This window comes from Cannabis sativa, chromosome 4 (assembly GCF_029168945.1).
Source record: "Cannabis sativa cultivar Pink pepper isolate KNU-18-1 chromosome 4, ASM2916894v1, whole genome shotgun sequence".
NCBI classification, from domain to species: Eukaryota; Viridiplantae; Streptophyta; class Magnoliopsida; order Rosales; family Cannabaceae; genus Cannabis; species Cannabis sativa.
In genome coordinates, this window is record NC_083604.1 from 71,699,820 (window position 1) to 71,717,967 (window position 18,148).

The following is an 18,148-nucleotide window of genomic DNA, read 5'->3' on the forward strand; positions in this document are numbered from 1 at the left end:
ATCTAGTTAGAACCGCCTGCGAAACCAAGAGTTGGCATATCAGGTCGTATTCAAGGAGAGCTTACTAATGCCGCTTAATTTGGAAATTAAAAACGAAACATGCGCCTATTCTACTATCAGGCTACTAACATGCTTCCTAACAGGCTTTTCTTTTTCATAACTGAATAAAATAAACTACTAAAACAATAAAGGCTTACTGAACCGTGAACCGAGCTAACTGCTGATGATGATTGTACATGTCGTGACGATCTTCGGAAGACAACCTAGCGGCTCTGATACCAAATTGTAACACCCTAACTAACTTAGGCGTATTACGTGATTTTTAAACGTACTGTGCAGCTCGTTGCTAATCAACGAGGTTTATGGAAAAACGTGATTAATTAAAATTTTGCTTTTTCATTAAACTTATAAACCATATTACAAAAGACTCGGGATCCCGATTATAAAAAATATTTACAAAAAGTTTAACTGTTTAACTATTACATAAAATTAAAAGTCGTCTAACGACCAGTTACAAAAATTCAGCCTTGCTGTCCCGAGGATCGTACGCTCCAGGCCTAACCGCCCCGACATGTACAATCTCATAAGCTCGCTCACGGTCCATCAGCTAAAGCCTTGCATTTACCTACACATAAACGTAAACTGTGAGTCCACAGACTCAGTAAGAAAAGCATAATAATATCATACATAATTCTAACTGCCGTGTCCAACACGATACTGAGTCCCGCTACTGCCATGTCCAACATGGTACTGAGCCACTACTGCCATGTCCAACATGGTACTGAGTTTTGAACGTTCATAGGGACGGTACTATTGACACGTAACAACCTGATCGGCCGAGCCGGTCATACTCCAGCCGGTCATACTCCGGCTGTACCGACGTGTTACTATATCCTCCGATCGGTCGAGCCGGTCATACTCGGCCGTCGGTCATACTCACTGTACCGACGGGATACGTCAATAGTACGGAACCACCAACCAAGTGTCGGCTGATCGGTCCGAACCGGTCATACTCATTCTTGGTCATACTCCGGCTGTACCGACGTGACGGGGTTGGATGGTTCGAAGCCAACATACAACTAATGTAATCTAATAGGCTTCCTACATGCACGCTAAACATGTAATCTACATATGCATACTTGTTATACTAATCTTACATGGATTCCGAATTCGGTGTGCGGCCAACCCGAGTGGAACTTAGCTGAGCGGCGGATTACAGGCTCCTAAACCGTAAAAATCACAACACCGATAAGTGACACGCTAAATCACAACGGGGACAAAGGTTTTAAAACCAAACTTAACCTACTGCAACTTAATACTAAAATACCCCCAAACTAGCAGAGAACAAACTGTCTGAAAACCCGAAACTAGCACGAAACGGCAAGTTGAGAAAAACCGGTTTCTCACCCTACTGCAAAATCCGGGTAACCGGTTTTACACGCAGTGTAAAACCGGTTAGCCGGTTTTACCCAGAAAAACCTCAAAAAACATTTCACCAACCAAAACGTTTCCAAACTCAACCAAACTTTCCAGACCTGCTAATTAGACCCTAATAAAACATTTTCCAAGTGATAAAACAAAGCTTCAAGCACAGAATCAAAATTTGCCATTAAAGCTCAAGCTTTGAGTTCTAAACTCAAGCTTGAGCAAAACCACCTAGCATGCATTCAAACCCACTCAAATCTACTAAAACATACATAAAATCACCTCTGAAAACTATTAAAAACAATAGCAACATCACAGTAACAGATTCACAACATTTCTTCAAAAACCACATATTTTACATAGAAAGTTCAAAGCTTTAAACAAGGTACTAAACATGCATTTCTAACAGCTTAAATAACCTCAAAATAACATACATACATTCCAGAAGTAAACCATAAAACCCAGCAGTAATTACAACTAAGAATCCATGCATGCATCACCAACTTTTCATCAAAATTCAACAAAACACAAGAGAAGTTACAAGAGCTAACCTAGCTTGAAGTGGACCTTAAAATGAGATGAATTAGCAAGCAACTTCAATGGAGAAATCAGCTCCTTGCTGCTCCAAGGCTTGGCCGAAAAGAGAGAGGCTTGAGAGAGAGAGAGTTTTTTGAAAATTCTATTTTCTATTTTCTAAACTTATGACTTTGAGTGAAATGAAAATAAAGGAAAAGAAGGCTTTGACTAATAATCTATTTCAGCCAAATAAACATTAAAAATAAACATTTAATTTTCAAATAAAAGTCACTAAAAGACAAAAAGTCATTGGGGCAAAAAGACCATTTTGCCCCTCCACACTAAAATCACATAAATCATACTAAAGGGGTATTTTTGGGAAATTCTAAATTCCCGGCCATTCCCGACATTCCCAATGTCTAAAAACCCGCCCCAAACTACTAACATACTAAGTTGTGATTTCTACTGAGCCAAACGCCGAGTTCCAAAATACCGGGCACCGGAAATGCAAAATCTGAAAACTACTGAATAACATAAACATGCATTTCTGAATTCCATTAATAACAGCATAATAAATTATTTAAATAGCTATAAATAATTTCATAATTAATCATAATTAACTGCTAATTTCCAAATTAACTAAGCGGGCTTTACAGATCTGACACAGTACATATTGTACCAATGGCCACCGCCACCAATAGCTCCACCATACTAATGTGACATGTATATCGAGGTAAGTTTTTTTTCTTTATTTTAATAGTCACATTGGGGACAATGTGAATCATTAGTTTGGGGGAGGAACTTAAAATTGTTTAATTTCTTTTAGTTAGTTAGTTATTTGTTTTTGTTGTTTATTTTAGTTTGTAAGCCATTATTTTTGCCTATATTATATTACTTTGCCTGTGAAAAGAAAATTATTAATAATCGTGAGCTTGATTTAACTATTTTGGAGTTTAATTTAAAAAGTTCTGTAGGAAATTTTTAATATGTTTCACAATTGTTATATATTTTAGATTTTATTTTATATGCTTGACTAGGATTTGTAGTGTGATAGTTTGAATTTGATAGAACTTGCATTGTTTGGCATTTAAGGCAAAATTCTTGATGACTTATGCTTTGAAAAATGATTTAAGCAATTTTTTTGGAACGTTTGTGCCTTTCAAACTAACCTATTTGCGATTATCCCTAGTTTACCCCTTTTGAGTCTCAAACTGATTTTTTTAATGCACTATTTTTGAACTAAAAAATACAAGAAAATTTGCGGCATAAATACTTATTTTATTCATTTTGTTGCTAATAAGTACCCAATTTTTAAAAATTGCGCCACAAATACTCAAAACACTATTTTAAACATTTTTTGTTAGTACCCACTAACAGAAGTTAGTGTAGTAAACACGTGTCATGTTCTGATTATTTCCAAATTTTTTACCTAATTTATTAAAACAACACAAACATAAAATCATAAACTAAAAAAAAACTCCTATTCCCAATTGCAGTAGACCCAAAAAAAAAAACATTCACAATGGCACAGACCCTCAATTAATGGTACCACCACCATGATCAACCAGAGTTCATATCTGTTCTCTTCCTAAACTCATATTGGGACCAAAAATTTTCAAGAATATTAAATCTCACAGTTCACAACCATAAAAAAAAAATTCTTTTTTCACAAAATAAAATATATGTTTACATAATTTGAGCTCAATTTTTTTCGTATATGTAAGTCTTGCATATTATAATTACAAATACAAATTTATTATCATTATTATTATTGTAATCAAATGTATATAGCTGAATAACAGCTCTCCCCTAGCCTCAGTACCAAAAGTAATAATAACTATAAGAAACTGATGTTATCGAACATCACCATGGATTTTTCAGCTAGCTCACAACAAACCCGCATCGATGTGGATATCGTCAGCAACCACCACAGACTATCAGTTGTCGAGTAGAAGCACCTCTATTCCCCCCTCTGACAACGACAAGTTGCGCTAAATCATCATCATCAATCAAGCGATTAAAAATGGAAGATTGCTGAAAAATTTGGTCAAAATATGGGTTTAGGAAGAGGGCAGGTGCGATTTCTTGATCATGGTGGTGCGATTTCTAATTGAAGGTTACTGTCAGTGCGACTGTGAAGTTTTTAATTTTTTTAAGGGTCTGGTGTGACCATAAATCTTTTTATTTTGTGAAAAAAGAAACTTTTTTATGGTTGTGAACTGTGAGATTTAATATTCCTAAAAAATTTTGGTCTCAATATATATGGGTTTAGGAAGAGAGAACATATGAACTCTGGTTGATCATGGTGGTGGTACCATTAATTGAGGGTTTGTGTCAATAGAAAGTTTTTGATTTTATGTTTGTATTGTTTTATAATATATTAGGTAAAAAAATTGAAAATAATGAGAGCATGACACGTGTCTACTACACTAACTTCTGTTAATGGGTACCAATAACAAATAGTTAAAATTGAGTTTTGAGTATTTATGTCGTAATTGTTTAAAATTTGGTACTTATTAGCAACAAAATGAGTATTTATGCCGTAAATTTCCCAAAAATAAATGACTCATTTATTATTTTTTTTTGTCCTAACTATACCATGAGCTTCACATAAGTTTGGGGGAAAATTGAAATTGGGTATTATGTCTTGAAGAGTTAAAAGCTTAAGAAGATTGTGAGAGAATGTTTTTAGTATGTCGCAATCATTTTCTTCAAAAATGAAAAAAAAAAACGAAGAAGAAAAGTAGTTTCACAAAAAAATTGAATAATAAAGAGTTATTGGTTTGAGTTGCAATAGTATAAATTCCTCGTGTGTATTGCATCAAGAGGGTATCAAGATAGTTTTAAGATGAACTTGAGGTTCTTGGAATGTAAAAAATTTATGGTATAATTGAGTCTAAATGACTTTTTCATCTACCCTTACCTAAGCCAATGTTATAACCCTTAAAGTCATTTTGATTTCAAAATATTTATTGTTGACATTAGTTGAGAAGGTTAAATAAAAATTTAGATTGTGATTTTTTTTGTATGAGTTGAGCATATATGGTGGAGTACAAATTATTGTGGTCATTTGTGAATCCTATTATTTATTTTCTATTGGACTTTAAAGTTGAACTTTGAGGCACTTGAACTGAAAATCTAGTTAAAAATTACAATTGAGATTTTAGAGAAAGTGTAATATGTAATGTAGATAAAAAATGATGACTTTCTTTGTGTGTTTGCTTTTATTTTATTTTATTTTATTTTTTGTTAGTTTATCTTGGTCTTTACTCGAGGGTGAGTAAAGGTTAAATTTGGAAAAAATTGTTAGGTTTATTTTTATATATTTTTATAGTCTAATTTAGGGTGTGTTTTAGTATTTTTATAATTTTATCGTGCAGATTTATGCTTGGTTTTTGTTTTCATTTGTTTTTTAAGAAAAATATTTAGAGATCTTCAATTTTGGTAATTTTGGTATTCTACAAGCTTTTTTGAGAAAAAATTGAGAAAGTATAATGGGGAAATGAAACTTCTTTTAGCTTGGATGGATTTCCTATTCAAAAATAGGTCAAAATGGCATTTTCAGCTCTTAAATTCGTAGTCAAAGGTAATAATGGTCAATTTCCAAGTTTATGGTGGAAAATCAAAGAAAAATGAAACTTGGCCTGTAAGGCCGCATCTTGGCTTGTAAGGTCACGGTCGTAGCCTTGTTCGCTGAAAAAAAAAATGGAAATTAACTGGAAACAAAGAATCAGCTGAGTGTTGAAATTTTAAAATTCGTTTGTAAGGCCGCGGCCTTGGTGTTTTTTTTGGAAACTCGAATTTTCACTATAAAAAGGGGGTTGATGGCAAGCTTTGTACACCATTCAAAAACTGAGGTGAATTTTGAGTGTAGAAGAATAGCAAGGAGCAGAAGGCACCAATGAAGGACTCCAACATTGCTCCATCTCTTCAACTCTATCTTTTATGTCTTTAGATAATTTCTTTTGTTTTAGAATGTCTTCTAATAGCTGAATTAATTCTCTTAAGGATTGTTATGTGAACCACTTGATTTTATTTTATAGATTAATGTGATGATTCAATTTCTTCTTCTCTTTATTCAATTCCATACAATATGTTCTAATTGTACAATTATTGACTGATCATTCTTAATTGTAATCTATGAATTTAAATTAAATTCTGAAAAATATATTCTATTTTGAGAGAGTGAAAAAACACTATCTCGTTGAAAGGTTAAGTGAGATTTAAATATGCTATGATATGAAAATCAATTTAGGATGAGTGTATCTAGAGTATTTGTATGATTTTTACTAGTTGATATGCTTAATGCTATTTTTGTGATTAAACTTACCATGGAAATATAGAAAGTTTTCATATAGATTGGATTTATAAGTCTTAACCAGATTATAAATTTCTTAACTAAACTTATCAATTGAATAGAAAGAAAAGAAATTAGGTACTTACATTATGAAGTAATAAAATAAATGGTAAATACTATTTTGAACCATGTGTTTTGCAAAAGTTATCAATTGAACTATCTATTTTATTAGATGACAAAATGGATCCTATATTTTCTAAAATTGTACAAATAGGACACTAAACTGATTTTTTGTCAAAATAAAACTTTATTATAATTTGATCTAAAGATGTTATGACAAAACTGGTTACATTTTTTGTATCTGTTCGTGTTAGAAATTGTCTTAATAATTTTTGATTTCATCATTGTTATTTTTTTAAAAAAAAAAATAATTATTGTATGTTTAATTTACTTTTTATCCACCAATTATTATTCATTAAATAAAATTAAAGAATTAATTAATTGATAATTGATAATTAATTCTCAAATGAATATAAATGATACTTTATTTATTATTATATTACTTAATTTAATTACGTATATACTTGTATGTCAATTTTACCGAACAACATATTGAAGGGCAAAATAGAAACCGTTAAAATGAAATCTAGCTAACTATGAAATTTATTGTAATTTTTTATAACAAATACATAAATCTTTTGTATTTGACATTGTGGATACAATAATTGTACCGTCAATTAAAACTTCTATGATCCCATCAATAATAATTAATGAGTACAATGTCTTATAGATACAAGCTCATGAAAAGAAAAAACATTAGAGTGGAGACAAGAAAAATTATATATATGTACACTATATATAATATATGGCCCATATAAACGCATGGAATATAGCTAATGTTTCAACAACACGTATAGCAAACTGATCTGTTTTCAAAATATATATGTGTGTATTCATCAAATAGATTCAATTAATATATACTGCACAATTAACTGATTGGCCTCCCAGATCTTGTACAGCCAAGATTCCTCACAAAGAAAAATTTGACCATTCAGACTGATTGAGATTATGTATCATAATATCCAAAAACAAATCAAATGAATATTACAACTGGAAATGGAAAGAGAATTAAAACCCCACAGAAACAAAATAAGAGTGCAGTTTTTTAGGGTTTTGAATTTTTATGAGATGGAGGGTTTTCATTTTTGACACCTGTCTCCTACATAATAATAATAATAATAATAATAATAAGAGAATTGCTAAAAGATACCACTAGTGTCTTACTCTCTTCGGTGTTATACCGTTATTAGTATAATTAAGCATCAGATGTTATATAATTTTTTAAAAAAATAACTTTTAAAAAATATTGCTAACCAATCGTGAAACGCGAAGGAGATAGCTAGGTGCGCATGTACCTAATAACAATGCTTTAATAATAATAATGAAGACAAAAAAACAAAGGTTTGGCATTGATGAAGAAGATATATATTCATAGGAAATGGTCGGATTTGGAATATGAATGGACAAGGGAATGCGACCCGTTAACTAGTGGATAGAATCAATATTGGCTATTACTCACTTGGATATATGTGTGTGTGATCGTATTCGTATGAACAAGAACATATATAATGTAATGTTAAATCAAAAGCTATAGGGCCACAATATCTAATAATACATAGCCTATTTGTCACAAAATGAAGACGCTTCAAGAGATGAGTACTACTGTACAGAAAAAGCTAGCACTGACCAGAGATCAGCATGATTTATCATCAACATGGTTCGTGTTTCTTATTTATCATTAACTACATAAATTAATTCTTAAACTATGTTAAATTAAGAAACCTGGGCTGGCTTGTCTTGTATAGAATAGTAATTTAGAAATCAACACATGATTCTCAATTCTCATATATATATTATATGGTCAAACCGACCAAGTACGTACCTGATGAGAGGCTGAGATGATGAGTGGTGGGTGTGTGGATGGGACTGATGATTATGAGTAGGGATAAAAGGAGGTCAGCTGAATCGGTTGGTGAGTTCTCAGCCTTGGTTGTCATCAAATTAAATTAAATTAAAAGAGTAACACTTACCCTGTCCTCCTTTTCAATTATCATTTTCTTCATTAATTGTAATAAAATGATAATTCCTAATAGTAATAATACACATTTTAAGCTTTTTTTTTTTTAATTTATGATAAAAAAAAAAGTGTTTGATTTGGATTAAAAATATTTAAAAAAAAAAAGAAATTAATGTAGAAATCATTTGTTTAGAGAAGTTACTAGTTAGAATTTGTAACTTCTCCCAATTTTTTTTAAAAATTTAACTTTGAATTGTAAATAAATACCTAAGTTTAATCTTTTACGGTAATAATACCTAAGTTATATTTCTGAAACTTCTGTAGGTACTGCACTGGCCATTAAGTGTTAAGTAAATTGACACATGACAATCCCTAATTGGTTCACGTCATTAAAATCTATTATTCTTTTAAAAAAAAATTAGTCTAAATATATGAATAAGAAAATGAGACGTGGATATATAATAATTTGACATTTAACGGTCAGGTATTTATGGAGTTCTAAAAATATAACTTAGGTATTATTACCGCCAAAAATTAAACTTAAGTATTTATTTGCAACTGAAAGTTAAACTTAAGTATTTATTCCGCAAATTATTCTTTTTTAAAATTAAAATAAATCATCTATATTCCCAACTTACTCACAACAATTTTTTTTAATAATATCCTAGCGCTTTGAAGAGAACTTTTCAATTAAAAAAAATTATATAATAATTATTCAAACATAACAAATAAATAAAAAAAATTACTTTTTATATTTTAGCTATTGGAAAAAGTACATGTTTAGTCAAATGAGCCATAGTTAGGGATGCACACGGGGCGGAGAATTAGCGGGGAGTGCTCTCCCCGTCCCCATCCCCGTTAAGAATTTTAATTCCCATCGTCGCTTATTCCCCATCAGGGATGGGGCGGGAAATCTCCTACGGGGCAGGGAATCTTCTATTGTAGAAATAAAGTTTATTATAAAAATTTAAATGTATAAAACTATTAAATTACATAAAAGATAAAATATTACATATTATTTACTATTCAATATACTAAAAAAATACAAACGCGTATATAAAATATTACTAAAAAAATAATTAATAAATTAAACGGGTCCCCGTCGGGGCAGGGAGTGTCATCCCCGTTCCCGCCCCGTTTAATATTCGGGGACAAAATTTGATTTCCGTCCCCACCCCGTTCCCCATTTAGACGGGGAATCCCCGCCCCATTAAGGGCGGGTCCCTGCGAGGGCCCATCCCCATGGGGAAAATGTGCATCTCTAGCCATAGTAGAAAGTAATGAAAGTGGTATTATATTTTTAGGGTTAATTAGGATTTTTATTTTCCAAATTTTTATTTGCATCACTTAGCAAATTATTAAATTTTTAGGATCATAAAGAAATTTCTCTTGTGCTTCATCAAGCAAGTCTATTAGATGATCATCAAAATCATTACTCTAAATATTATTTACCCGCCGCTTCCTTAATAGATATGGATCATCAGTTAAATGTTTGCCCTGCCAATACCATGTAGTGTAAGTTCTATTGAAACCTCTTAAATACACATGATCCTTAATCATCATAATATTTCCTTTTGATCTATTACAACAATCTACGCATGTACAACGAATACGTTCGACCTTTTTAGAATTCTTTAGGGCAAACTTCATAAATGCCTCGAATCCTACTTGAAATCGTCGTGTGTCTCTCTCCTTGTGCATCAATGATTTATGCATAACGAAAATCCTAACAAAAAAATGTCAATGTTTAGTACTGAATTACTAACTAGTGACTCAATTTCAAACTCTAAATATATTTTTATGTGTTTATTAATTGAGATAACCCTAAAATGATAGCAATTGAGACAATTGTTTATTCATATTACTAACTAGTTACTAGTTATATGAGTTGTAACTAATTAGTTTCTCACAACTAGTTATATTGATGGTGGTGATGATGAGAGGAATTTACACAACAATTCGTCAAGTGATGACGACTTAAATGATTTCTAATTATCATTGCATTTGCCATTAATATTTTACTTTGAGTTTTATGAGTCAAGTGTGTTCATGGCATGTAATTTTTATGAGATATTTATAGTATGTTTGAAATTTATGTGGTATTTTATTTATTCTTAGATGTTCTAAAATATTAATTCAATATAATTTTTGAGGCTTATGCCTCAAGGCTTATTTGCGTTATTTTTAACATTGAACCAACTAGTAACTAATCTTACTCTAAATTACTAAGTAGTAATTAGTTCTAATTCTACCGAAATTTTGGCAAGATAACGGTTATAATTGAACGTTCCTAACCTTGTCTGGCACTACTATAATACACTTTAATAAATATCTAAAAATTCCATATTCATATAAAGAAGGTATGATCTTGTAAGGTAGTACAAGAGAATTAAGATCATACAATATGAATAAAATAAGTCGGTAGGATATTAAAGTATTGAATCTTTAATATGAAATTACCAAGTACGGTTTCCCAAGCACTATACTCGAGTATGTGTGATTTTGAAGTGGATCACATATGTGGATAGACATTTAGTAAAGGTAGTGTCTATAATTTGATTATATATGATTGGTTCGATATGAAATAACATCTTTCATCAACGTGCCGTTTATCAAGAAAGAGTTATTCATATTACAATGATGATCATCAGTAGATGAGTCTGAATCCCGAGTATGCATGAACTCTTGTTTGTGTTCATTGAGTTATTTGATTCACTCGTTAAGCTTCTCAAGGAAAATGATTCTTATAACTTCTAATTTTGGAACTTAATAACATGAGTGGCTGGGAACAAGTTATACAATAATAGAATTCATGCTTTCCAAGAGGAACAAACATTAGTTCTTTTATAGTATTAAAGTGCTAACGGTTGGATCCAAATCTATAATTAGATTATAGATTAACTATTCACATTGAATTAATGGTACATAAAGAATTCAGTAGATAATTAGAAGGGTACAATGATAATTTTGACCAACACTAATTATGAATTAGTAATTGGAGGGCAAGCTACTTATATTAATTATACCAATGGACTACAAGTAAGAATTCTCTAAATAATTTAGGGGTGTTCATCAAACCGCCTGCATCGCAAAAAAAAAGCGGTTTGAAATTCTTTGTGGTGCGGTCGCGGTTTGAATTTTTTTTAACCGTGCGGTGCGGTGCGGTTTGTGGTTTTAAATTATTAATATGCGGTTCGAACCGCACGGCACCGCACATTATAAAAACACCAATTTTTATATTTACTTAGGTCCAATATGTGAATGTCCAATCCAAAACCCACTAATTATTGTATTATTGAAACTTAACTTTTTTTATATTTATTTTCAAGTCTTATGGTATTTTTGACAAGTGTTGTTTAATTTTGTTGTATTTGTGATAGTTAATTTATTGGAGATAGTCCAAACTGCATAAACCGCAAGAATTGCACCGCACCACACCATTTTTTACGGTGCGATTTTTGCGGTTTTTTAGTTTCGCGAAGCGGGTGCGGTTCGGGAAATTGGAAAAATTGCATGTGCGGGTTGGTTTGAAAAAATTGTCAAAAACCGCACCACCCGCACCGCAAACACTTTTATATTGTTAAAGAGTGCAATTTCATATTTATAGTGGAGCAATAATGATATTAATAAATCGGATTATTATATTCAAGTTCAATAATATCAAGCGTTTATTGGAAATTCAAAATATAGATCCATGGTTCCCAAATCACCTCTATGCAACAATGTACTGGAGAAGATTTAATTTTATGAATGAATTAAGGAAGAATTAATTTCTATGAGAAATAATTCTCCAGGGCAAAATAGTAATTTTAGTATAAATTATTATTTTGAATAGTTCACCTCTATGCAACGATGTTGTTAGGTTATTTTTAGTATTAATTTTAGATTAAGTTTAGTATATTTTTAATTAAGTTTTAATCGTGTTTGGAGCATTTTTACGCTTGTTATCTTTTATTTTTACAGATTTAAAATAGAAGAAGATTAGAAAAATATCAGAGAAAAAGATGGGAAAAAGATAAAAATATCATGATATTTAAAATAGAGAAAATTGTGCAAGCCGAAACTTCAAGCCTGAATTCAACGGTGTTCTGATTAGATTTTGAAAAAAGTCAAAACATGAAAGTTCTAGATCTCTCTTTTATCTTTCCAGAACATCTTGAATCGTCCAATTCCGAGCAATATTGAGAGAGTTATGGCCAAAATACTATCAGTCAACGCAGCAGAAAAAAAATATCTCGTTTGAGGTTTCCCAAAAATTTAAATCCGAATGGGAATTTAAATATTGCGTTTTTTCCATATTTTTAGGCCTTCAATGCCTATATAGAGGGAAGAATGGAGTTGATTTTATGAAGCAATTTTAGAGAGAAAAACAGAGAGAATACAGATGCAAAGTGGAGAGATCAACTGCAATATTGGAGGCATTCTTCAGAGGGTTTTCAGCATTCTTCTCTTCTCTATTTTCATCTATTTTCTTAAAGTTAATATGTGTGATTGTGCTCTCATGAACATGTGTAGCTAAACACTTTAATTAGGGTTAGATGGATATTGTTTAACATTATTTATGGTTTTAATATGATTAATTTTCCCCCTAATTTCTATGTATTCTATTTTATTTGTGCTTAATTACTTTTAATTGCCTGATCACCAATTAACTGTTTATGATTTTGATGCGAGATGCCGAGAAGTGAGTGTCAAATATGCTATAGTAGAATAGAACTGAATTTCGATATAGGACGAGAGTACCTATATGGTTTAGATAGCTTATAGGGTTTCTGTGTTTAATGCCTGTTGCATGTTAAATTTATCACGAGAGTAGAAAGTTTGCATGTAATTGAGATTTATATATCTGAGAAGACTATAAATTACCTTAGTAAACCTGCTATTGCATAGAAATTAATATTAGGAAAATAATCATATTAGGCCATATTCAATAGAAACAATTGAAATCGAAGCCCTAGTTTTTATTAACTTTCAATTTTCTTGTATAATTGTTTCTTACTAGTTTCTTATTCTTAATTCTTTCTTTATTTTTTATTTAACCAAATAGAAGTAAAAGTTTAATTTTAACGTACTTAACTACACTCCCTGTGGGATCGACCTCACTCCTAGTGAGTCTACTACTTTAAACGATACGTACACTTGCGTGTGCAAAAATATCGCAACAAGTTTTTGGCGCCGTTGCCGGGGAATTGTTAAAGATTAATATTACATAAAATTATACTAACTTCTAATTTGGTATATTTTTTCTCTTGCTGATTTTTCTAACCTTTTTCTTGCAATATTTTCTTGATTTATTTCAGGAATCCTAAGTGCATGCGCCGTCAAGGACAAACAGTCATATTACCAGTTGATCCTGAAATTGAGAAAACTTGCAGGAGGAATCGAAAGAACAAGAGGCAAGAAAGAGTTTCAAAGAATCGCCGAAACATCGTAGATCATGGCCGCGAATGTGAACAATAATGCGGAAACAATGGGGGTAATAACGGTAATAATGGAGGTGCGTGGAAGATCAAGCTAATGGCCGTAGCTTGAGAGATTACATTCTCCCTACTCGACGGGAGTGCGGTCATGTATCGGGCCACGGCAGTGGATGCAAACAATTTCGAGATTAAGCTTTGCCATCCTTCAAATGGTGCAGTCTTCAGTTCAGTTTGGTGGTCTCCCTTCTGAAGATCCTAATTTGCATCTCTCTAACTTCATGGAACTTTGTGAAACTTTTAAGGTTAATGGAGTTAGCGATGATGCCATTCGACTGAGGTTGTTTCCATTCTCGCTCAGAGAACGAGCCAAGAGTTGGTTGAATTCTTTGCCACCTAATTCTATTGCTACATGGAATGATCTGGCAACAAAATTCTTGTCAAAGTTCTTTCCTCCAGCTAAGTACGCAAAGCTAAGAGGAGAAATCAATAATTTACGCCAACAAGATAATGAATCTCTCCATGAGGCTTGGGAGAGGTTTAAAGATCTGATCAGGAGGTGTCCTCATCATGGTATAGAGAAGTGGATGCTGGTTCACAACTTTTATAACGGGCTGGTTGGTAATACTAGAACTTTAATAGATGCAGCAGCGGGCGGAGCTTTTATGAGAAAAAGTGCTAATGAAGCGTATGATCTATTGGAGGAGATGGCTCTAAACAATCAGCAGTGGCCAACTGAAAGGAGTCAATCTAAGAAGGTAGCTGGTGTGTTAGAAGTTGATGCCATCACAAAGTTAACGACTCGGAGTTGAGGCATTGACTAAAATCATTGCGGGCAAGCTAAGCAAGCCCAAATTGTTTGTGAGTTATGTGGAGGAAGTCATCATTTTTCGGAGTGTCAAGCAGATGTGGATGATTTGCCAATGGATGAAGCTAAAGCCATTGGGAATTTTTCACAGAACAACAACAACAACAATTATGGGTTCAACCAGAATAACAACCGAAGAAATAGTGGGTTCTATCAACAAAGAAATCAGAACCAACAGTTTAATCAGCAACAAGCCTCTGGTGGAAGTTCTAGTTTGCGTACGTATTTCTGCTCCAATTCATGACTGAAACTAGATCTTCAATTAAAGACACAGTACTCAGATGGGCCAGCTAGCAACTCAGGTAGCAACCCGCCCTCAAGGGAATTTGCCTAGCACAACTGAAGTTAATCCCAAAGAAAATTGCAAGGCAATTACCCTGAGGAGCGGTAAGAAGTATGATGGGCCCGAGTTACCACAACCAATTGAGGAAGACGAAGAAATAAATGCTCAACCAGTGCAAACACCAACACCAACAGCAGAGAAGGCTACTGACGGCCCAAAGACCACCGCCACTGTCCCCACCAATTAGTATTGATCATCATGTAAAAATACCCTATCCTCAGAGGCTTAGAAAGTCAAGCTTAGACAAGCAGTTCACCAAGTTTCTAGAAGTCTTCAAAAGACTTCACATTAACATTCCTTTTGCCGAAGCTCTAGAGCGTATGCCAAGTTATGTGAAGTTTATGAAGGAAATTTTGTCAAAGAAGAGGAAGATGGAAGACTATGAGACAGTGGCTCTAACTGTAGAGTGTAGCGCTATTCTACAGAAGAAACTCCCTCCAAAACTCGTAGATCCAGGGAGTTTCACTATTCCTTGTACTATTGGTAAAATTGAAGGAATAAATGCACTATGTGATTTGGGAGCCAGTATAAACTTAATGCCTTTGTCAGTGTTTAAAAGATTGCAGCTAGGTGAAGCAAAGCCAACTACTGTAACTCTTCAATTGGCAGATCGATCGCTAGCTCACCCTAGAGGAGTCATTGAGGATGTGTTAGTAAAGGTGGACAAGTTCATCTTTCCAGCTGATTTCATTGTTCTGGATATGGAAGAAGATAGTAATGTTCCTATCATCCTGGGTAGACCTTTCTTGGCAACAGGGAAAGCACTAATTGATGTTCAGAAAGGAGAGTTAAAGCTAAGGGTACAAGGAGATGAAGTTGTATTTAATGTGCTCAAAGCAATGACCTATCCTACGGCTAGTGACAACTGTTTTGCAATTGATGTGGTGGACCAGTTAATGGAGACAAAGACACATGCTGAAGATCCTCTTAATCTGAGTTTGGTACAAGAAGAGGTGGTGGAACAAGACGGTAAGGAAGCTTATGAGTATGCTTTGTGGCTCGATTCTTATGGACCGCTGAATAGAAAATATTATGAAGAGTTAGGAGTCATACCAACAAAGCCTACCCCATCTACTGAAAAGCCTCCTCAACTAGAGTTAAAAGTCCTACCAGAGCATCTCAGGTATGAATATTTGGGAGAAAATAAGACACTTCCTGTTATTGTGGCTTCTTCCCTATCTTCTGTAGAGACAGATAAGCTATTACGGGTTCTAAGGAAGCATTCAAAAGCCATTGGATGGACTTTAGCAGATATTAAAGGGATCAGCCCTTCAACTGTAATGCATAGAATCTTAATGGAGGAAGGAGTGAAGCCAACCATTGATGCACAACGTAGATTAAATCCACCAATGAAGGAGGTTGTCAGAAAAGAAGTCTTGAAGTGGTTAGATGCCGGGGTAGCGTATCCTATTTCAGACAGTAAATGGGTGAGTCCAGTCCAAGTTGTTCCAAAGAAAGGAGGGATGACGGTGGTAAAGAACGAGAAGAATGAACTCATCCCAACTAGAACTGTCACGGGATGGAGAATTTGCATTGACTACCGAAAACTCAACAAGGCCACAAGAAAAGATCACTTTCCACTCCCATTCATTGATCGATGTTAGACAAGTTGGCGGGACAAGAGTACTATTGTTTCCTTGATGGATACTCGTGGGTATCACCAAATAGCTATAAAGACCGGAGGATCAAGAGAAAACAACATTCACATGTCCATATGGTACCTTTGCTTTTCGACGAATGCCATTTGGGCCGTGCAATGCTCCAAAGAACATTTCAGAGGTGTATGATGGCCATATTTTCAGATTTAATAGAAAAGTGCATCGAGGTGTTCATGGATGATTTTTCAGTGTTTGGCTCATCGTTTGACCAATGTCTGAGCAACTTGGAATTGGTTTTAGCAAGATGTGAAGACTCTAATTTGGTGCTGAACTGGGAAAAGTGCCATTTCATGGTTACAGAAGGAATACTTTGGGACATAAAATCTCAAAAGAAGGTATTGAGGTTGACAGAGCCAAAGTATCTACAATTGAGAACTTGCCTCCTCCAGTTTCAGTTAAGGGAGTTCGAAGCTTTTTGGGTCATGCCGGGTTTTATAGAAGATTTATCAAAGATTTCTCCAAAGTGGCCAAACCGCTATCCAATCTTCTTGCTAGTGGAGTACCTTTTGAATTTGGGAAAGATTGTCTTGAAGCATTCCAGATTCTCAAGGAGAAGTTAATCTCAGCACCGATCGTGACTACACCAAACTGGGAATTACCTTTTGAAATCATGTGCGATGCAAGTGATTATGCTATTGGAGCAGTTTTGGGACAACGGGTTGACAAGGTATTCAGAACCATTTACTATGCAAGCAAAACCTTGAATGATGCCCAACTAAACTACGCTACTACAGAAAAAGAGATGCTGGCTATAGTGTATGCATGTGACAAATTTCGACCCTACTTGATTGGCAATAAAGTGATAGTGTATACAGATCATTCAGCAATCAAATACTTGATGACTAAGAAGGATGCCAAACCACGACTGATTCGATGGGTTCTTCTTTTGCAAGAATTTGATCTTGACATAAAAGACAAGAAGGGTACTGAGAACTTGGTGGCAGATCACTTGTCAAGACTAGAACTGGAAGAAAGTCAGAATACGAAAGAGGTACAAATAAATGAACAATTTCCCGATGAACAACTCTTTAGTGTGAGGGAAAGTCTTATGGTACCATGGTATGCTGATTATGTTAACTACTTAGCTGCTAATATCACTCCTCCTGAGTTATCTCGCCAACAATTAAAGAAATTCTTTTCCGAGGTAAAACATTACTATTGGGAAGAGCCAATCCTCTGCAAACCTGTGCGAGATCAGGATAATAAGAAGGTGTGTGCCTGAAGAGGAGATGTACTCTATTCTTAATCACTGTCATGCTTTACCATGTGGGGGACACTTCAGTGGAACTAGAACAGCTGCCAAAGTGTTGCAAAGCGGGTTCTTTTGGCCAACGCTTTTCAAAGATGCTAGTACTTTTGTGAAGGCATGTGATCGTTGTCAGCGTACAGGAAACATCTCAAGGAGAAACGAAATGCCTTTGACAGGAATCTTGGAAGTAGAGTTGTTTGATGTATGGGGGATAGACTTTATGGGTCCTTTTCCTTCATCGTTTAGCAATCTATACATTTTACTAGCTGTGGATTACGTATCAAAATGGGTAGAAGCT

General features: G+C 33.8%; 1 non-coding gene across 1 annotated transcript; it reads right to left on the bottom strand.

The window, feature by feature from the left end:
* Positions 1 to 14,202: 14,202 nt before the first annotated feature.
* Positions 14,203 to 14,309, bottom strand: LOC133037546 (small nucleolar RNA R71). The gene has a single exon (XR_009687634.1). It is a non-coding gene; the product is annotated as a small nucleolar RNA R71 (small nucleolar RNA).
* Between the last annotated feature and the right edge of the window lie 3,839 nt (positions 14,310 to 18,148).